At 46.2% G+C, this 22,490-nt stretch overlaps 1 protein-coding gene across 8 annotated transcripts in view; it reads left to right on the top strand.

The window, feature by feature from the left end:
- PHLDB2 (pleckstrin homology like domain family B member 2) overlaps positions 1-22,490 on the top strand; it is a 194,876-nt gene that overhangs the window by 13,962 nt on the left and 158,424 nt on the right. The window contains exon 2 of one of the 8 annotated variants that reach the window (XM_033941094.1): positions 9,442-9,555. The exons of the other annotated variants lie outside the window; for them this stretch is intronic. The gene's annotated coding sequence lies outside the window, so the exon portion shown is untranslated. The remainder of the gene's footprint in view (positions 1-9,441; positions 9,556-22,490) is intronic. 8 annotated transcript variants of the gene reach the window in all.

The raw sequence follows: 22,490 nt of genomic DNA, 5'->3' as shown, positions 1-22,490 counted from the left end.
AATGAGAATTTTTGTTTCTGTGAAAATATTTTTTTTTGCTTTGATAGTTGAGCATTTTCCCCAGATTTTGCTTAAATATCTGCTTTTAACTGTTCCCTCCCTGCTACATTTTGCCTAATAATTAGGTGCCAATCCAAGATGAGCACCTAAATAAGGATCGGGTGCACTAAACTCATTATTCGTCCAATGATCATTGCTAAATCGGTTGAACCGGTTTAGCGGCAATGTAATTTAACTGATTAATGTACACAGTGGCTCATCGTGGGCTTTTCCATGTGTTCGTCGGAGCCTCTGACTCTGCCATGCAAACAACTTCATTAGTATTAAACCGAGGTCATTAATATTAAAACAAGCACTCTGATCAATACCCTAACATCACTTAGGAATGCACAACCCAAAATTACCTACAGGTCTGCCATATTGTATGCCCCTCGACAGCCTCCGAAAAAAGAGGCAGGAGGGATGACCATTCATCCATCCTCGGAAACCCAGACCTACCAATGAAGATTGTGACCCTCCCCTCTGTGAAGATTGCGGCCACCAAGACCCCACACAAACTCCCCCCTCCATGAAGATCACGGACACCTGAACCCTCCCCAGTGATGATCAGCAGGAAGGATGCCCACTCCCTCCTGCCTTGATCACCAAGCCCCCCTGCATGCCCCCGACCCACCGTCATACCTTTATATAGAAGAAGACACAAGAGGGATGCCCAGTCCCTCCTACCTGCACCGGGTAGGTCCTAAGGCTCTGATTGGCTCAGGTGCCTAAGGTCCCTCCCCTTAGGCGTTTGATCCAACTGGGCCTTAGGCTTCTCCTGATGCATTCCAGGATGCACTGAGAAGGGGAAGGTCCGCCATTTTGGAGAGGCAGGCCTGCAGGCAGGAGGGACTAGGCATCCCTCCTGCTGTCGCATTCTATATAAGGTATGGGAGTGAGGAGGGGTGTGGGGGAGCTGGATGTCCAAGTTAGGAGGGAGTGAACAACCCTCCTACCAACAATCTTCATGGTGGAGGGGAGGGGTCGGGAGTATGGGGAGGCTGGGGGTCTGAGGCAGGAGGGAGTGGGCACCCCTCCTACTGATGATCTTTGTGGCGGGGGAGAGGTTCAGGAGTGTTGGGAGGGGGGGTCTGGGTTTTCAAGGCAGGAGGGAGTGGCATACCTTCTGCCTCTTGTGTATTTTTTTTTTTTAAATTCAGGATCCATGGGGAGAGCGGCATGATTTTTTTGTTTTTTAAATGGGGACAGATATTGTGCAAGTGTAACACACACATCTGTCCCTATTAAAAAAAAGAAAAAAGTCTTCTTGCCCTGAATATCTGAACGGCAGGAGGCTGCTTCAGGGCTGCTACTGCTGCTCAGCTGTTTGGGCTTCCCCTGCTGGCTTTGCGCATGTGTCAAAGTTGCTTTCCCAACAACTGAAGGAGTAGAATTAGACAGACCTCCATAAAACTTCAAGGGAAGCCGTTTGAACATTGATCGCCGTTTTGAAATCGGACAATTTGTCAGCCCCGCAGCGACCCACCGGATTTTAAGGATGATTTTAGTGCATCCAGGTCTAAATTGGCCAACAAGCCAATTAGTGGCAATAATTGGGTGCTAACTAGCACCAATTTGAACTTGTGCACACATTTTGCTATGCTCTGTTCTATATCGAGGTGCACCCATAATGCAGAATCCAAAGGGGGTGTGGCCATGGGTGGTTCATGGGCAAGGCAGGTACATTACACAAAGTATTATAGAATACTGGGAATATGCACCAAAATTGGGCGTTGGGAATTACACCTGGTTTCAGCAGGCACTCAAATCTGGGCGTCAAAATCTAGCATTGAATGCTATTCTACAGTGGGTGCTCATCTTTGAGTGCCTGTTAGAGCAACATTGAGCGCTGATTTTTAGTGCCATTTACTGAATCTAGCCAAGAGATGGGCAAACTAAGGCCTGCAGGCCATATCCAACCCGTTTAGTTTTTTAATCCGGCCTGCCGACTGAACCCCGCCGACCGCGATCCTACATACCTCCCTCCAGAGCAGCGTCGGGCCGACAGCACTCTAAACAGGCTGCTTCATGGCCTTCTCTCATCGGGGAATTCTCTCTGCCACATCACTGATGTCATCAGTAACACGGCACACAGAAGGCCGCGAAGCAGCATGTTTAGAGTGCTGCCGACCCAACACTTATCTGAAGGGAAGTATGTAGGGCTCACGGTTGGTGGGGTTCAGATGGGAGGGAAGGATGGAGGTTCAATGGGGGTTTGGCTGTGCAGCCGGGGCAGGTGCTCAAGGGTTCTGCTGCACGAGGGATGGGAGGGAAGGATAGAAGATGGACAAGGGTTCTGCTTCACAGGGAGATGAGAGGGATAGAAAGATGCTTTTGGTGTGGCCGATCTGTCATATTTAAGAACCCCGTTGTGGCCCATGAGTCAAAAAGTTTGCCCACCTCTGATTTAACCCTACGTTTACTCTAAATTTAGGAAAAACATTACTATTCTTAGTCTTGTTAGTACTATTCTTATACCTGTTTTCTGGACATTGAAGAGTGGTCTATTCCTTTTTCTTCTACTATGAAGAATCAATGTCCTTATTGACCAGGGTTGTGGAGTCGGTAGATAAATGTTCCGACTCCGACTCCTCAGTTTTTTGTACTTCAGACTCCGACTCCAGGTACCCGAAATTTCCTCCGACTCCGACTTCTCGACTCCGACTCCACAGCACTGGTTAATTTTCAGATCGTTAAAATGGAATGTCAAGTTGAGAGAAATGAGTATTTTCGACACCACCTTCTTTTTGCTTTTAATCAAGGTTCTAAGGCCGCAGAAGCTGCTCGCAATATTTGTGCTGTGTATATAGTGGGTGCTATAGCTGAAAGAATCGCTCGTGATTGGTATGCCAAGTTCAAAAATGGAGTCGGTAGATAAATGTTCCGACTCCGACTCCTCAGTTTTTTGTACTTCTGACTCCGACTCCAGGTACCCGAAATTTCCTCCGACTCAGACTCCACAGCCCTGTTATTGACTGCAAATTAGATATGAAGTCCCAGTTAAATCAGGTTTTTTTTAGAAGATATATTTATGCTGCATTTGATTTGTTGCCTTTAGTATTTTATCAGTGGCTTATTTTAGTATTGTTGTGCAATTGCTAGTAATTTCAGTGAAGGGGTAGCCAGGTGGTTAGAGTTGCTGCCTCGGCACCCTGAGGTTGTGAATTTGATCCATCCTGCTCCCTATGACTCTGGGCAAGTCACTTAGGACTCCATTGTCCCAGTTAGATTGTGAGCCGGCACAGATAGGGAAAATACCCAAGAGTACCTGATTACTATTCAACATATTGTAAACCACTTTGTGTGAATCTTTTCATGAGAAGGTGGTTAATAAATAATAGTCATTTCAGCATTAGATTATTGTAACCACTTATATGTGGGGGTTTCCTGCCTCCACATTAAAAGTACTCCAGGTTGTACGAATACCACTACTGTTGCAACTTGCAATCCAGAAGTTTGATCATATTTCCCCCTTTTAGACCAAGAAAGTGCTGGGGATCACCAGAGGATTTCAAGCTTATACATTTAAGCCTTTGCTCCGACGTCACTTCCTTCCCGGAAGTGACGTCAGAGAGGGCGCTGAAGGTGATGCAGCAGTACGTTTTGTGGCTGCACCACCACTATACATAAGACTGCAAAATGAAAACAGAATTTTCAATGATGTAGTAAACATAGAAACATAGAAAGTGACGGCAGATAAGGGCCAAGGCCCATCAAGTCTGCCCACACCAATGACCCTCCCCTACCTCCCTTTGCGAAGAGATCCCACCTTTCGATCCCATTTAGCTTTAAAATCAGGCACACTGCTGGCCTCAATCACCTGCATCGGAAGACCATTCCATCGATCCACCACCCTCTCGGTGAAGAAGTATTTCCTGGTGTCGCCATGCAATGTCCCTCCCCTGATTTTCCATGGATGCCCTCGTGTTGACGTGGGTTCCTTGAAGAAGAAGATATCCTCCCCCACCTCGATACGGCGCGTGAGGTACTTGAATGTCTCGATCATGTCCCCCCTCTCCCTGCGTTCCTCTAGGGAGTAGAGCTGCAATTTATTCAGCCGTTTCTCCCGTATGAGAAGGAAGTGACGTCGGAGCACTGAAGCCAACGTGGGCAGCAAGTTCGTGGCTGCTCACACTGAAGATAGAAAGGTATGGGGAAGGGGCGAGAGAGGGGCACCATTGCCCCGGGTCACTGCTCACCCTCACTGCGCCACTGGACAAAGGAAATGTAAAGCAAATGTAGGGGATCTACTATGCCTACGCCATATGTACATATGGCCATGGAGCGGTCAGGGCAGGATTAATTCATTGAGGGCCCCTAGGCACACAAGTACACTGGGCCCCCGCCCCACCCCACCCCACTATGCGCCCAGGCGGAAACAGGAAGCTGTGTCAGAGGGAAGCTTTGGGCAAGCAGCACCGCTTGCACAATTACAGTTCCCGTTGCCTTTCTTACCCACGTTGCTTGCTTGTCTTACTTTCCATCGATGGGGGGGGGCCCGCGTTGCCAATCAATGCTGGAGGGGCCTATCGCTGTTTGGAAAAAACAATGTTGATGCCCTCCTTCATCGGGCCCCCCTGACCATTTCGGACCCTAGGCACGTGCCTATTTTGCCTATTGGTTAATCCTGCCCTGGGAGCGGTCAAAGGCCACGATTCATATTTAGATGACCGTGTACTGCAGTGCTATGTCTAAGCTAAAGAAACACTTGTGTTCAAAGAATTATGGAAACATGCCAAAGTGTTGCAATGGGCACATGCAAATTTAGCGAACCTTCGCTACTCTCTGCCAACTTTATTTGCATGTGTGTTTTTTGGAGAATGACTCTTAAAAAAAAAAAAAAAATCATTACAATAATGGCTGTGACAGCGGCCCATCGGTTTTTAATTTAAAGTTTTGAGAATCTAGCCCTGAATCATAAGACTCCACTATTTTGTGCTGCTCTTAAATTGTATCAGCTCCTGGGCTGTTGAAATTGCCTGAAAGCTTGTATGTTCTCAGGAGTTGGCCCATTACTTGTATATGTTTCTTTTTGTAAGTCACCTACAGTAGTAGATAGTAATTTAAAAAAAATAAATATTAGTTTCATCCAGTGATTCATTGGTTATTTGAGGATGTGATACTGTTGTACAGTTCATTTTGGATGGCAGTAGAAAGGAAGGGAGTCGGTCTCATTCCCAGCACAACTGTATGTATTACTGCAAATAAGTAAATGAAAGACATCTGTGGTTTTAGCTGTGTAATGGGTAACTGAAACTTACCTTTGGTCTGGCTGCCGTTAGTTAATGATGAATAAGTTCAGTAAGCCTGATGTGATGAACAGGCTCGAGGGTTTTTGTTTAAAAAAAAAAAAAAAAAATGCTACATGTCCTTTTTTTGTGTGTGTGTTAACTGCAGGACCCTAAAATACAGCTTTATTTAAAAAACAAAAAAACAACAATCCTAAATGTTCTTCCTATAATTTAGTTTAATGCATTAGTTTGGTTTTTTTTTTTTCTTATTAAGAAAGTGATGTTGAAGCCATATAAAAAATGGGCACCCAGGTAGCAATGCCTGTTGTGAATTGTCTAGACCAGGGGTAGGGAACTCCGGTCCTCGAGAGCCATATTCCAGTCAGGTTTTCAGGATTTCCCCAATGAATATGCATTGAAAGCAGTGCATGCAAATAGATCTCATGCATATTCACTGGGGAAATCCTGAAAACCCGACTGGAATACAGTTCTTGAGGACCGAAGTTCCCTACCCCTGGTCTAAGGCTTCTGAAGTCATATGGGTGTTCCTGAATAGGATCAGGGTTGACAGGCAGGGCCCATGGCTGTGCCAAAGTCTTCATGCTGCCTGATCAGCACCATTAAGGGCCTCTTATCAAGCCATGGTAGTGAGTGCCATGAGGCAAATGCCCCAAAGCCCATTCAATCCATATGGGTTTCAGTGCTTTTACTACACCGGCTCGTGCTATTCAGCTTGATAAAAGGCCCTAATTCTGATTTCTTTGTGCATTGTATGCCACCTGCACAGAAAGCAAAAATGCTACATGAGTTGGCCCAAAGTTTGCAAATGTTTTTTTCTAGCCCTTTTTTTAGTTGAGGTATTTATATACCACCTATCAAAGTTATCTAAGCAGTTTACAATCAGGTACGCAAGCATTTTCCGTATCTGTCCTGGTAAGCTTACGATCTATCTAACATACCTGGGGCAGTGGAGGATTGAATGACTTGCCCAGGATCACAAGGAGCAGCGCGGGATTTGAACCCACAACCTCAGGGTGCTGAGGCTGTAGCGCTAACCACTAGGCTACTCCTTCCTCTTAGCACACAGCTAGGCCATCCCATCACTGATTAAGGTGCTTATCAAAACATTCTGCATTCAAGTTCATACCTTTCATAGCAGGTCAGAAAAACTAGTATAAATTGCTTAGAAACAAACATGGGATTAAAAGATAACTTGGGGGGAGCTTCTAACACAGCGCTTCAGAACAAGTTAAGCAACAAGTCATTGGGAAAGGGTGGAAAAGATGATTAACCAATGTATCAACACAAAAGAGTAAATTTTTAAAAAATCAGCCTATGACAAGAACAAGGAGGAATGAAGTTCTGTCTAGCCTCAGTTTGAGTTCTAGTGCATTTCCCAATTTCTATGACAAAATTCCCAATTCTTCTCATTTCTACCCCACCCCTGAATCACCCTCCCAACTTTGTAAAGTAAAATAGTATGCCCATCATGCTCCACAGTGAAGAAGTGGTGTGCAACTTTCAACGTGGAGATTTCGAGACCGAAGATGCAGCAAGGTCTGGAAGGCCTCAAACTCCTGAAATTGTTGACCAAGTCCATGACTTGATTTTGGCAATCAGCAAATATTGGCTAAAACAATTGCTGAGACACTACAGATATCCAGGGAATGTGTTAGGTATATAATCCACGAGCAGCTGGGTATGCAGAAGCTGTCTGCCAAGTGAGTGTCCAAATGTTTGAATGCTGACGAGAAACAACGTCGAGTAGACACTTCCAAGTTGATTTTGCAGCATTTTCAGCGAGCTGGTGCCAGCTTTTTGAAACAACTACCGGTAGTTACACACTATGATCCTGAGACAAAACAGGCCATGCAATGGCGGCACTCAGATTCTCCAAGGCAAAGGAATTTCAAGACCCAAAAGTTAGCAAGAAAGGTCATGGCCACAGTGTTTTAGGATCAGGAAGATGTTGTAATGACTTACTATCTTCCAAGGGACCAAACTGTTAATGCAGAATACTACTGTAACTTGCTGTGCTGATTAAAGGAGTCATTGAATAAATAAGGAAAGGGAAGCTGTGGAAAGGAGTTTTTTGTTTTTGTTTTTTTTGCAAGACTGCACCTGCTCACAAGGTTGGCAAAACGATGGATGTTTTGACTCATTTGGGGTTTCAGTGCATAGACCATCCACCCTACTTACCAGATCTTGCTCCATCTGACTATTTTCTGTTTCCAAACCTTAAGAGTTTGAAAGGGTGACAATTTTCAGGTGATTTCAGCAGCAGATCTATCCAAAAGTTTAAATTATCTATCCCCTCGTTAAAAGGCGTTATCTATATTGGAAAATGAGGGAAATCTCTTTACTTTAAAATCACTGAGTTTTGGAATAATTTTCCTGTCCAGCTGCGTAACTTGGGTTCTTTCCAATTATTTCAAAAACATCTGAAAATGTGGCTATTTTCAAAAATGTAAATTCCGCTGCTCTCTATATAATCACTAATTTTATTACGTTTTCCTTTGTTTAAAACTCTTGTAAATTGTGCCGAGCTCTATCTCTATAGAGAAGATGCAGTATAAAAGTGTGGAGGGGCATAATCAAAAGAAACGTCTAAGTCCGTTTTGGCCTAACTCACAAGTCGTCCAAAGTTGGACACGGGAAAAGGTCCATTTTCAAAAAATACTTCCAGCATTTTTTTTTTTAAAATAGTACAACTGTACGTCCAGCCGTTTGGTTGTTCATCTTTATACCCCATTTTCGTCCAAATTTTCGTCCAAAAATTCATCCAAGTCAAAAACACCTAGAAAAAGACCTTTAGGACATGGGAGGGACCAGAAAAGTAAGGGATTGGACACCCAGACATGGCAACAGAGTAGTGGGGCACCTTACAGGGGCACTGCTGTGAATTTCACAAAAAGGGTGCCACATAAACATCTCACAACAGCTCCCTTATAGGTCATGGTGAGCCCCCTCAAAACACCCCCTGAATCTACTAGACCCACCTATCTACCACCCCAATAGCCCTTATGACTGCAAGAGCCACTTATATGGCAGTACAAAAGGGTTTGGGGGTTTTCTGGAGGGGTGCACTTGTTTCTCCATGAATGCAGTGATTAGAGTGGCTTATGGGCCTGGGTCCTCCTCTCCATGGCTCACTAACCCATCCCCAAGACCACTTAAGCCATTTATGTGCAGCTCTACTAGGCTTTCCTATGCCAGGTGCTGATGTTTTGGAGGCAGATATGTAAAGTTGTTGTTACGTTTTTTATGGGGGGGTCAGTGATCGCTGGGACTGTGTGTGGGGGTCTGTACTTTGTGTCTGCAGTGCTTATCTTGTCACTTTGGATACCTTTTGTGGACTTAGACCTGGTTTTAGATGGCCTAAGTCACAACGTCCAAGTTCTGTCTAGGCAGTGTTGTAAAACCTTCGGTTATACATGCAGTATGACTAAGTCTTAGTTACGGCCCACGTCCCGCCCTCACCACTCCTCCTAAAATGCCCCTTTTAGCTCTGGTCGTTCAGCAGCACTGTGAAGGCCTAAGTCATTTTTAAATACGTCTAAAACCCCGTTCGATTATTGGCACTTGGACGTTTTTTGTTACTGATCGCCAAGTGCCGATTTAGGCTGGTTTTTAGACATTTTTCTGTTTCTATTATGAGCCCCTTAAGGTTTAGTTTAGTTTAATTCAGAGCAGTATTTGTGATTAGACATCAGTTAGGGTTACAAGACGTCCTTTTGAGGACATGTCTGGGGGTCCGGATGGTTTTTCAAATCCCGGCACTTTGGGTTTTGAAAAGCTTCCTGACAAAATGGTGTCGGTAAGGGGCATGCACGGATGCTGTCTGGGGGTAGAACAGGGTGTGACAGTCGGAACTGGGCAGTCCTGGTGGCGTGGCCATGGGTCCGGATTTTCCTGAAGGAAAATCTGGTAACCCTAATCGGAGTATTTTATGGAAGGGTTACGGAAACTCCAGACACGATGTGCCAAGTGTGTTGAACTTAGGGGTGAATATGTGGAATAACTTTGAAAGTTTTATGGCTGCATGTCATTCCCTTCTTGGTTGGAGTGAGAACATTTCAGCACCCCTTTGTACCCTTTTTAATTTCCATGGAAACTTTTCAGAACTGCAGCACAGTAAAACGGTTTCCCTTTTCTTGTGCTTGTTTTGTAGTACTCCAGGGCCTCTTAATCAAGCGTTTCTTCCCCCATCCAATGGATACTGCTTGAATAAAGAATATGATTTCACACAGAAGCAATTTTTTTGCCTTTCAAAATTTGGCAGCAGGTAAAAAAAAAAATTAGATGCAGCTGTGGAAGATTTTGTAAATAACTTGTTTTGTTTGATCTGCTTATCGGAATAATCCCTTTGATGTCGAGCTGAAGAAAAGACTGGTCTATAATGTTGGAATTTTGAATATATGTAAGGATAAGGCTGACAGAAGGGTGGGGCATACAGGGCAGTTGCCCTGTGCCCCACAGCTACAAGCCACCCCCCTCGACTGCTTGTTGAGGTGAGCATCCCTTCCTTCCTTGCCTGTCACTCTCACTTGCTGCCTCTCTCTTGCCGCTGTCACAGCATGCAAACAAATCTAACCCATGCCAAGGGGCCCTAATGCTGTATGTACTGCTACTGACTTCCCTCCTTTTCTCTCAGTGAAATAGGAAGTTACGTCATGAGGGGGAGGAAGGAAGCCGGCGGCGGCATACACAGCATTAGGGCCCTGCGGCATGGGATACAGTGAACCTTGGTTTACGAGCATGGTCCGTTCCAGGAGCATGCTCGTAATCCAAAACGCTCATATATCAAAACAAAGTTCCCCATAGGATATAATGGAAGCTCGGGCAATTTGTTGCTACTGCTGCCGGCGGCTGACATAAACATAAAAGAACTGGGGCGCTGGGGCTCTTTCCGCAGCCGAACCAACCTCGCTGGGGCTTTGCAGCTTTAACTTCTTTTTTGTTCATTTTGTGCCGTGGGTGCCTACATTCATGCTGGCTTTCTCCTCCTTGCCGCAGTGCTCGTTCAAAGCCAAGGACAGCGGTTCCCACGTGCCCCCCTCGGCCGACCCGGAAGCCCTCTCTCTGACGTCGCAACGTCAGTGGGAACGTCTCCGGGCCAGCCACAGGAGGCATGCAGGAGCTGCCGCCCGCGGCCCCGAGCGAACACAGCAAGGAGGAGGGAGCAGGCAAGAAGGCAATCCTCCAGGGGCAGCAGAGAGAAAAAAGCATTGCCCTCAAGCGGGTCGCCCGGCGCAGCAGGTTGGACACCCTAAAAGGCAAAACTGAAGTGGAAGAGAATCAGAAAGAAAATCTGCAGACGGTGTGCGTGCATTGCAAGGTATCGAGAGGGGGATGCGGGATGTTTTACTATGGAACACGCTCGTATAGCGAGTCAAGCTCGGTTTACGAGTCACAGATTTTACAAATGTTTTGCTCGTCTTGCAAAACACTCGTAAACCGAGGTTTGACTGTATTTTGTTTGCATGTGACAGTGGGATGAAGAGCAATTGAGTGACAGGAAGCGAAACTTGTCGGCGGCATGCGTAAGGTTAGGGCCCTACAGCACAGGTGACAAGCAGGGAAGTGAGCTTCCGATTCCTACAAGCGCTTTTGAACGGTTCATAGTTATAAGCGCGCAGGACAAATGCATGCCGGCATTTGGGAGCAGACAATTGAGTGCAAGACTCCCGCGCGCCGCCTTAAAAGCTAATTTTAAAGGGCTCTGACGGGGGGTGTAAGGGGGCAATCCCCCCCCAGTTTACTTCATACTGTTCACACTGCCATGGGGAGGTTGGGGTGTTGGAACCCTCCAATATAGAGAAAACTTAACTTTTTCCCGATTTTTATTAGGAAAAAGTTAAGTTTTCTCTATAATGTGGGGAGTTGCACCCCCAAAACCCTCCCAACAGCAGCACGAACAGTATGAAGTAAAGTGGTTCCCCCCACACCCCCCGTCGGAGCCCTTTAAAATAAGCTTTTAAGGCGGCGCGCGAGAGTCTTGCGCTCAAGTGTCTGCTCCCAAATGTTGGCGCGCGTTTTTGTCCCGTCGCCCTCTAGAACAGTGTCTCGCACACTAAATGGAGCAAATGCTTTTTGTGGCACATTACAATTGAAATGATAAAATTGCAAAACCAATACAAAAATTAAATTTTGAGATCTACCCCTTTTTTACAAAAAGTGCAGAAGAGGTTTTTAGTGCCAGCCAGCGTACCGCTCTGCATTGCTTCGGTGGTCATAGAGTTCCTATGAGCATCGGAGCAACACAGAGCATTCAGCACCAGCTGGCGCTATAAACATCTTCCGCACTTTTGTAAAAAGGGGGTGGTTATTTAAAGTTCTTTAAGCTATGTATGGGTAATTGTAACAACGGTGAAACTAAAGTAGATAGAATAGTATTGCTAATCAATGTGATGGATGTGCTTGTTTTGAGTGCAAATTTACTCAAAATGCAACTCAATAGTAGTCAAGCAAACATGCATTTCATCATTCACCATCTGTAGTCGTTTGTTTGTTTTTTGGAAGGGGGTTCAATTTAATTTCTGTCAAGAGTTCAAAATCCAAGTTCGCAAAGATATGATTGCTTTGTTACCGTTTGGATCTTTTTTGCTTCGTTGTTCAAGTTAGGATAACTGCTGCATATAAAAATTAAATTACTTGTGTTAATTTTCAAGGACCACTCCCCTCAAAGAATGAAGCTTGTCTGGGCGGTTGTATCTTTACGCACACAAATGCTCATAACATTGACAGACTCTTGCATACACGATGTACGTGTCATCTATTCTGGAATCTCTCATGGCACACCTGGAATTTCTTCAGGGCACACCACTGTGCCATGGCACACAGTTTGAGAGACACTGCTCTAGAAGAAAAGGACCAGGAAAAGGCTTCCGTGAGTGCCCAGGAGGAAGAGAGGGAGAGAAAGGGACAATAGTAGGATGAAGGGAAGAGTTGGAACTATGTGGTATGATGAGGGGGGGGAATAGAGGGAAGGAATAGGGGAGAGACAGATGATGCTGAATTGGCGGGGGAGACAAACAGGGTATATTTGGGGATGAGAGAGAAAAGGGCATGTCAGATGGGGAAGAAATAGAGAGGATGTTGGATTGTGGGGATGTAAGAGAGCGAGAGAGGAGATCCTGGATGGCTGCAGTGGAGAAGGGGGGAAGAGCAAGATTCTGTATGGAAGAGGGGAAAGGGGGTGATACGGAATGGAAGTAGAGAGAGGGGGGAAACAGTGGATGGAAGGGGAAAAAGAGAAGAGGGACGCTTGTTGAAAGGGAGAAAAAGAGGGAGGAGAGTCCAGATGGAATAGGAGGAGTGAGAGAAGATGGAAGAAGGAGAGGACACAGTTAATGGAAGTCTGAGGAATGGGAGGGCCAGGGTGAGGGAAAGAGATGGAGACCTTTGAAGCAGAAAATTAAATGGAAGAAATTGAAAGAAAAAGATCAATGCTGGAGATGGATATAATGGAGGAGTTGAAGACAGGAGAAGAGAGGAAAAATGGCAAATAGACAGGAAACCTTGGCAAAATTAGAGTTAAGAGAAGACAGAAACCAGAGACTGGAATCAACACGGTTAGTAAAATTGAATGACCAGACCACACAAGTAGGAAAAATTATTTTATTTTTAATTTTGGACAGTGTCATAGCTGTGCTATTCTGCTCTAAAGGTTAATAGATAAAAATTAAATGGAACCCTTAAGAAGCCATACATTGCATACAATGCAACACTACAGAAAGTCTTCCTACTGTTTGATGAGAGATATAAAAATAGCAGCATGGGTGGGGGGGGTGGAAGTGGAGAAGGAGGAGAGGTGACCAAAGGGCCCTCTTCTTAATTTCTGCCCTGAGCCCCACAAAGTGTATGGGTCAATATTCAATGTGATTTAACTGGCCAGATATCGCCTATTTGAGGCTAACCTGTCATTTTCAATAGCACTTAGGGCTAGATCAGGGGTGGGCAACTCCAGTCCTCGAGGGCCGGAATCCAGTCAGGTTTTCAGGATTTCCCCAATGAATATGCATTGAAAGCAGTGCATGGAAATAGATCTCATGCATATTCATTGGGGAAATCCTGAAAACCCGACTGGTTTCCAGCCCTCGAGGACCAGAGTTGCCCACCCCTGGGCTAGTTGCATTAAATTCAGTGATTGTTGCTAAACCTGTTTTCACAGCTTTAGCGATTGCTTTTACCGACCCGATTCACAAAATGGCTCACCATATGTGTTTTGTGTTGGGTTTTTTTCCCCTCAATCGCCCATTTTCCGATCCGGCCATGTGAATTAGCTGAAACCCCCTGCAAAGTAGCCAAGCGATTGATGCACTTTCTTGGCTATGCAAAAAAAAAAAAAAAAATATGCCCAGGGGTTTAGCTATAGGAAAAAAAAACAGTAACTTACTGACCTATCTGCCTGGGTTTTTTTGTTTGTTTGTTTGTTTTTTTTCGAATGGCACATATTTATTACAAAATATCTGTCCCATATTAAAAAAAAATGAAGAAAGTTCCGAACTGTTGATTACGGCCCTCCCCAATGACTCCCGACGAATGCAGCACCATGGATTTCCCCCTCCCCATGAGTGAAAATTGGCAGGAGGGATGCACACTCCCTCCTGTCATGCCATCCTTACCCCCCCCCCTCCATGAGAGAAAATTGGCAGGAGAGATGCCCACTCCCTCCTGCCAATGGAGGTTCCCCCCACTGAACTATCTCTTATCCTCCTCCCCCCCAAAAAGGCAGGAGAGATGCCCACTCCCTCCTGCCACTGGATTCTCCCCCGAACCCCACCCCAACTCCCCAAACCCCTCATAACTTAGATAGACATTGAGAGCTGGAGGGAAGCATGATCCCTCCAGCTCCGAGGCCTACCCGTTGAAATGACTGGCCTTCCCCTCTCCAGTGCACCATGTGATACATGGGGAGGAGCCAGAGAATTGGCCAACAGTGATCCAGTCGGTATTAACGATTTTTTTTTTGTTTAGTGCATCCAGGCCTTAGCTGGTCAGTGCTACTGAAAATAACTGGTTTAACATTGAACTGAAAACAGGTGATAGCCTGGCACTGAATTTCTGGGTTTAAAGCTGACAGCAGTTGGCAAAACATTGATCGCCGCTGGCTAAATATTGAACCCATATTGTTTGGAAAGCAGCAGACAGTGATTCAATGTGATTGATTTGTAGAGAACATAATTGGTTGATCTTAGTGGTCTTTTATGAAAACTTGGAAAGTTTGCTTATATAATTCTATTGTATGGTATTGCACATCTTTTTGATGAACAACTTACAGGAAATTCCACTCTTCTGACTTCAGAGGCATTTCTCCTCTGCCAACCTGCCTTTGATTTACTTATTTATAATAATTCTGCTCTGCTAGTATACAGAAGACCTTAAATTCTAAGCGCATCACAGATGGCAAAGTTAAAATACAATACCCATAACAATAAGAAATCAGTAATCGCAACCAAAAATTCCAGGAAGGGTAAACAAACCAACTAATCCCAAAAAACCTCGGCTTCCACACTGATTTGGGAATTGGTAGAACCCAGAGGAGGTTGGAATATTACCAGGAGTTGGGCAGGGAACTTGCAGAAGAGATTAGAGAGAACTTTTTGGTGTTTAACTTAACTTTTTATATCCCTTCTTTGTAACTGTACAGAGTCCCTTGCTTGGGGGTTGGGGCTGTGGTCTTGGCTCCTTCTGGAACTTGGTATGTGTGCATTCTGATCCTGTCTACTAGATATCTGTAATATTGTGTAAAAAGTGACATACCCCCCCCCCCTCCAATGGTTGTGAATGTGGTCTCTACAACATGCCTGATCTGAGCCCTTTTCATTTGTTATTCCTGGCTAAGGGTGGGTGTGAGCAAAGGGGTGGTGGGGAGATTACTTTGTATTTTGATTAGGGGTTGGAGAGGTTTTAGAAGTGACTGTTCTTGGTAAAGTCAGAAAGAATGTTTACTTTGCTTGTAGAGTGGAGGAGGGGAAGTCTGGCATTCAGCAGAACATACAAATGTAAATTAGATTTAGAGTTCTGAGTGGGAAGACTTTCTTTTAGTTAATACAGAGGCTAGTATAGACATGCTTTTTATATAGATTGTATGTCTTTTCGTATGCAGATTTCCAAAAGAATGCAAATAAAATCTGCACTGTGCATATCTCTCAGAATGTGTAAAGAGAGATTTTATATAAGATGTAGTAAAAGTTGCTGGTTACACTCCAGCTGAGTGGGGGTGGGGAGAGGAGTCAGGCTGCCAGATGTTGAACCGCAGCTTCTCTAGTTATGAATGTGAGACATGGGGGAAGAGAGACGATTGCTGTATCTTGGAATTGGTTTGGGATTCTGTTTGCTGGCCCCGGGTACGTTAGATAGATTGTGAGCCCACCGGGACAGAGAGGGAAAATGCTTGAGTACCTGATTGTAAAACCGCTTAGATAACCTTGATAGGCGGTATATAAAATCCTAATAAACTTGAAACTAAACTTGTATATAGGGAAAGGGGTTGCGACTTGTATACTGCCTTTTTGTGGTTTTACAACCACACTCAAAGCACTTTCCATACAGGTACTTCAAGCATTTTCCCTATCTGTCCCGGTGGGCTCACAATCTATCTAATGTACCCGGGGCAGTGGAGGATTAAGTGACTTGCCTAGGATCACAGGAAACAGCGTGGGGGGTTTGAACCCACAGCCTTAAGGTGCTGAGGCTGTAGTTCTAATCACTGCACCACACTCCCTTCCAATACAATATCAGAAGTGAGCCAAGTATAGAACAATGAAGTATTGTGACATCACTAATGAGATTGGCTCTTAGGCATTGGAGGAATGAGACATTATGACATCAGGGAAAGGGATTGGCACTTGTATACTGCCTTTTTGTAGTTTTACAACCACACTCAAAGCAGTTTACATACAGGTATTTCAAGCATTTTCTCTATCTATCCCGATGGGCTCACAATCTCTCTAATGTACCTGAGGCAGTGGAGGATTAAGGTGAAGATTCTCAAAATTGTAATGTGGTCGCTAAACCGGTTCCAGTAGATTTAGCGGCGGATTATCAAAATGGCTTACCATGGCGGTCTTTTTCCAAGTTTCCTAGCAGTCTCCAACAAGGTAATTAATGTATAAATGAGCACACCGGGTGATTCACTATTATTGCTGGATGATTCCTTAACCTCGCTGTCCTACATTTTGCGAGCAAAATTTTCTGGCAGGTCTGAGCTGTCGTAGCCTTAACTTTCTGGTCAGCGCCTGAGCCTGATTGGCCAGAAAATTGTGCCGTTACCAAGCAAACCTCCCCCTGCTCCCCTTCCCCTCCCCCCCACCCCCGCAGCGGGAGAGATACCTACTCCTTCCCACAGCCATGCAATAACACCCAACGCAACCCCCCTGACACCCCTCTCAGACAGTGGGAAGGATGCCCACTCCCTCCTGCCACCGCAGTCATGCCCCTGCTGATCCCCGTGCCTCCGATGACCCCTCCACCCCCCTTACCTTGTTTATGAAGGACGGCTGGAACGATGCCTATTCCCTCTGTCCAGCAGGTCTGCCTCTTCAAAATGGCGAGCCCTCCCCTCCTCCTTGGATGTACCGGGGAGGGGCCTAGGACTCTAATTTGACCTAGGTTGTTTAAGACTTCTCCTATGGCATCTCTTCGGCTGCTGGGGGAGGGGTGTCGGGGGTTGTTGCATGGCAGTGGGGAGGGAGTGGGCATCTCTCCCGCTGCCGGGAGGGGGTTGCTTGATGGTGGCAGTGGGAGAGATGCCCACTCCCTCCCCATCGCCATACAACAACCCCCAACACCCCTACCCCTGCAGCCGAAGAGATGCCATAGGAGAGGCCTTAAACAACCTAGGCCAAATCAGAGCCCTAGGCCCCAGGCCCCTCTCCGGTGCATCCCAGGAGGAGGGGAGGGCCCGCCATTTTGAAGAGGCAGACCTGCTGGACAGAGGGAGTAGGCATCTGGGAAGCTACTGAAATCTTGGTGGTTGAATAAGTATTTGCATTAACTCTTTTTAGTATGAGTAAGCATTTAGCATTGCAAATAGGACTAACTGGGCAGACTGGATGGGGTAATTTGTGGTGGTGTCCTCCCCTACTGTTTCTGTTTGAGCCTATGCTCAGACAGAGGTCATAGTGCTTAATTTCGAAAGGGCACCTGAGAAGTCATGAGATTTAGCAGAGTACAAACAAAACAATGAAAGATTTTAAGAGTGTGTTTTGTAAATGATTAGCCCTACCTGGCCTCTGGCTCAGAGCAAACCCTGAAGTCCAAGGATTGGATCTGTGCCTGCTAGAGAGCAAGCTGAGCCAGCCCAATAGTTATCTGAAATGCAGAGATTTCGCAGATAAAGAGGTGACTTGTAAAGTGTCCGAACGTCTCTAAACTGGTTTGACTGGTTTAGTGACCGATTGAATTTGTTGACCCGATGCACAAAATGGCTCACCGTGTGGTTTTCCATGCGGTTGTATATTCTCCAATTCTGGCATGCAAAGAAGGTCATTAATATTAAAACCAGCCATTCGATCGAGGGCCTAACATCCCAGAATCGCATCAGTACTACTGACCTGAAAAAAATGATAGGTCTGCTTGGGGTTTTTTTTCCATGTTTTTTCTATGGGCACAGATGGGGTGTGTGTGAAACCATGCTATGATGCGGGGGGCCCCCGATGCTCCACTCTGGAACCAATAAAAATCTGTATTGGGGAGCAATTTTTTCTTTTACACGTGTATTAGGAAACCTTTGCTGAACTCTAGCACAGAGTTCTGACGCACATCTTTCTGCATCAGGCCCCAGAAATGTAAAATCTATCTGAGGACTGACACAAATTGTCAATAACCTCTCTAAAAAAAAAAAAAAAAAAAGAAGAAAAAAAAAAAGTGCAACTATTAATCGCAGTGAAGTATGTGAGCTACAATGGTGAATTGTTCTGCTGGTGTTTTCAATTGTGGCTTTTTATTTTTGATTAAAATTCCTAATAAAATAGAATAAGGGATACTTTGCTGTTATAGAGGGAGAATCTGACTGTATTTATTCAGTTTAAACTCTCATTGTCCGATACAGTATTCAATATGCAATAGAAAAAATAATATTTAAGACATGATCAAACTCATGATCACAATGGCAAGAGCAAAATACGAGTAACTAAAAATATACCAATAATATTAAAATCAACTTAAAAAAATAAAAAAAATGAGACATGTAAGAAAGGGAAATTTTTATTTTTCAACAAAGGCCTCTTATCTTTAAAAAAAAAGCTTTGGGCAACATTAAAAAGCTAAATCATTAATCACTGTGTTTGTTTTACCCCTTACACAGTACAAGTGGCTAAGTCCAGCTGGGGTAATCCACACACAATAAATACAGATGGATGTTAGTAAAAGGTCCTATCTGAGGATTGCATTTTTACAAATGTTATTGTGGAAATTAATCACTTAAGTTCACTGGCCCTAGCATATGGATGCTGGGGAAAAAAAAACAAAAATGTGATAGACCATAATGAGACTTGGAAAAGAAACAGAAGCACTGTTCAAGATTACTATTTCTACCAAATATCTTGCTTCAGGTATGATAATGCTGTGAAGGAAGCATTTAAAGCATCTGGGAGGGTGCAGAGTTATTGTTAGTCATTTTTAAATTTTTCTCTAAAATCTATTATCCCAGGACAAGCAGGCAGCATATTCTTAACGTATGGGTGACGTCACCGACGGAGCCCCGGTACGGACCTTTTTAACTAGAAAGTTCTAGTTGGCCGCACCGCGCATGCGCGGGTGCCTTCCCGCCCGACGGAGGAGTGCGTGGTCTCCAGTTTCTTCGTTTCCGCGGAGCGAAGAAGACGCATGTGCTTTTCAACGGCCGTTGAAAACTCTCAATTTGCCTTCCCGCTCGCGATTTTTGATCCAATTTTGGTTCTATTTTTGTCTTTCGACTTCATTCTTCTAAAAAAAAAAAAATTCTTTTCGTGTCTTTTTCCTTATTTTTGCAGCCGGCCCCGGCGGGGCCTGTTGTAATCATCCAAGCCTCCGGGTTTGATTTCGCGGAGGCCGTGTTTCCCTTCATGCCCCCTCAACCAGGCTTCAAGAAGTGCCAGCGGTGTGCACGCCCGATCTCTTTAACTGACCCACACAACTGGTGCCTTCAGTGTTTGGGTCCAGAGCATCGGGCTGACACCTGCACCCGCTGTGCTACTCTCAAGAAACGCACTCTTAAGAACCGGCAAATACAGCAAAATATTCTTTTCGGTACCGGTTCTACCATGGATCAAGCCCCGACGTCGACGGCACCACCTAAATCGGCACCGACCACATCGACACCGCCTGATCCTCCTTCGGGGTCGATAGCGCCAGGTAAGCCGGCTAAGAAGCCTTCCTCTTCCCTTGAGCGACCTCCAGCTACAGCGGTGACCCCGGTTCTTCCGACGTCCCGCCGCTCCCGTAAACGCTCCGCTCCGATCACGGTGAGTGCCTCGTCATCGACCTCCTCATCGCCGGAGCGTCGAGCAGCACCTATGGTACCGAAGAAATCTAAAGCGGTACCGGTGCCCCCATTGGAGGACCGAATCTCGGCCATCCTCCAAGACAAGCTTCAGGAGCAGCTACAGAAGCAACTCCAACAGCTCCTTCCAACCTTACTGGCACCGCTCCTTCCGGTACCGGTCCAGCCCGAGCCTCGCACCGCTCCACCGGTATCCACCCCCTCGGTACCGTTGAACACATCCATGCCGGTCTTATCTGCTCAGCCTGCACTTCAGACTTGCTCGGCAGAGGACCCTTCCCAGGCCCCAGATCGACGCCGGTCGTCTCGGGATCGGGATCGGCACCATTCCTCCAGGGACAGAGATCGACGCCGGTCTTCATCCCCCGGCACCGTATCCATGCGATCTGGCAAGTCCCTTTCTAAAACCCGCCATACTGAACCGGCTATCAGGGACCCAGACCTATGGGAACAATCCCCACTCGGTATCGAGGAGGATGCCTCTTCTACAGATGAGGAACCCTCCATGGCTGAAACCACTTCTAAGCCCGAGCAATCCTCCTTCACGAAGTTCCTTCGGGAGATGTCAGCGGCTCTCTCCATCCCCCTTGAGTCCGACTCTAAGAAGTCCCAGGCCTTTTTAGAAGCTTTGGACTTCGACCAACCTCCCAAGGAGTTTCTTAAACTTCCTGTACATGATATCCTCCGGGAAACATTTTATAAAAATTTGGAGACTCCATTGACTGTTCCAGGTGCCCCTAAAAAACTGGACAGCTTATACCGGGTCATCCCTATTCCGGGATTTGACAAACCCCAATTGCCCCATGAGAGCCTCCTTGTAGAGTCCACTCTCAAAAAATCTCAAGGCTCCAGCGTTTATGCCTCCACCCCTCCTGGCAGAGAGGGAAAGACAATGGACAAATTTGGAAAGCGCCTGTACCAGAATGCCATGCTGGCTAACAGAGCCAACAATTACACCTTTCATTTTTCATTTTATATGAAACACCTGGTCCAACAACTTTCTGCTCTAGAAAAATATATACCTGAGCGTAAGGTCCCACTCTTCCAACAGCAGATTTCCAACCTCCTTCAGCTCAGAAAGTTTATGGTGCGCTCGATTTACGACTCCTTCGAGCTTACTTCACGAGCCTCCGCACTGGCAGTGGCCATGCGACGCCTAGCCTGGCTGAGGGTGTCTGACCTTGATGTAAACCACCAGGACCGTCTCGCCAACGCGCCCTGTCTTGGTGACGAACTTTTTGGGGAGTCTCTTGATACCACAACACAAAAACTTTCGGCTCATGAGACCAGATGGGACACCCTCATTAAACCCAAAAAGAAAACTCCACCGGCACGACCATACAGGCCTCAGTCCTCTTATCAACGTCGATTCTCTGCCAGGCCGCTGAATCCTCCTCAGCAGCAATCTCGCCGTCCTCGCCAACAACAGCACACTCAGGCTCGCTCTCAGTCTCACCAGGCGACCAAGCCTCTCCCTCAGACTAAACCTCCTCAGCCCTTTTGACTCCTTTCTCCAGGGCATAGCCAGTCTCCACCCTTCGATGCCTCTTCCTCAACCTATCGGAGGCCGCCTCACCATCTTTCTCCAACGCTGGGAGGCCATCACATCAGACCTGTGGGTTCTCAACATCATCCGCCACGGATACTCACTAAGGTTCCAGACTCTTCCCATAGATCATCCTCCCGTAGAGTCTGCTTCTCACTCCTCCCAAACTCCTCTCCTCCTCAGGGAGGTCCAATCCCTCCTCCTCCTCAATGCCATCGAAGAAGTTCCTCCAGACCAAAGGGGTCAGGGATTTTACTCCCGCTACTTCCTGGTACCCAAGAAAACGGGAGATCTTCGTCCCATCTTAGACCTCAGGAACCTCAACAAGTGTTTGGTCAAAGAAAAGTTCAGAATGCTCTCCCTGGCCACGCTTTATCCTCTTCTATCTCAACACGACTGGCTATGTTCCCTGGACCTCAAGGAGGCCTACACTCACATCCCAATCCATCAGGCTTCGCGTCGCTACCTCCGATTCCAGATACAAAATCACCACTATCAGTACAAGGTGCTGCCCTTTGGTCTCGCATCATCACCCAGGGTGTTCACCAAGTGCCTGATTGTGGTAGCGGCTTTTCTCAGGTCCCACAACCTACAAGTGTTCCCATACTTGGACGATTGGTTGGTGAAAGCACCTACATCTCCGCTTGTGCTGCAAGCCACTCATCAAACCATCTCTTTCCTCCATCTCTTGGGGTTCGAGATCAATTATCCCAAGTCACATCTGCTTCCTACGCAGCGCCTGCAGTTCATCGGAGCAGTTCTCGATACCAATCAAATGAGGGCGTTCCTTCCTGCCGACCGGCACCGGACGCTACTTCACCTTTGCCGGCAGGTGCTCCTTCATCCATCCATCCCTGCTCGCCAGATGATGGTCCTTCTAGGCCACATGGCCTCAACAGTCCATGTGACTCCTCTGGCACGACTCCACCTCAGGATACCTCAATGGACCCTTGCCAACCAATGGTCACAGACCACGAATCTTCTTTCTCATCCCATCTCTGTGACATCGTCTCTTCAGCAATCTCTTCAATGGTGGTTGAACTCCTCAAATCTCTCCAGGGGACTTCTCTTCCATCCGCCTCCTCATACCATGGTCATAACCACGGATGCTTCCCCCTATGCGTGGGGGGCCCACTTGGGCGATCTCCGCACCCAGGGACTTTGGACCCCTCAGGAGCGTCAACAT

This window comes from Geotrypetes seraphini, chromosome 4, assembly GCF_902459505.1.
Source record: "Geotrypetes seraphini chromosome 4, aGeoSer1.1, whole genome shotgun sequence".
In the NCBI taxonomy this organism is placed as follows: domain Eukaryota; kingdom Metazoa; phylum Chordata; class Amphibia; order Gymnophiona; family Dermophiidae; genus Geotrypetes; species Geotrypetes seraphini.
The sequence above is the reverse complement of the archived record's forward strand: the minus strand, read 5'-3'. Positions and strand labels throughout refer to the sequence as shown.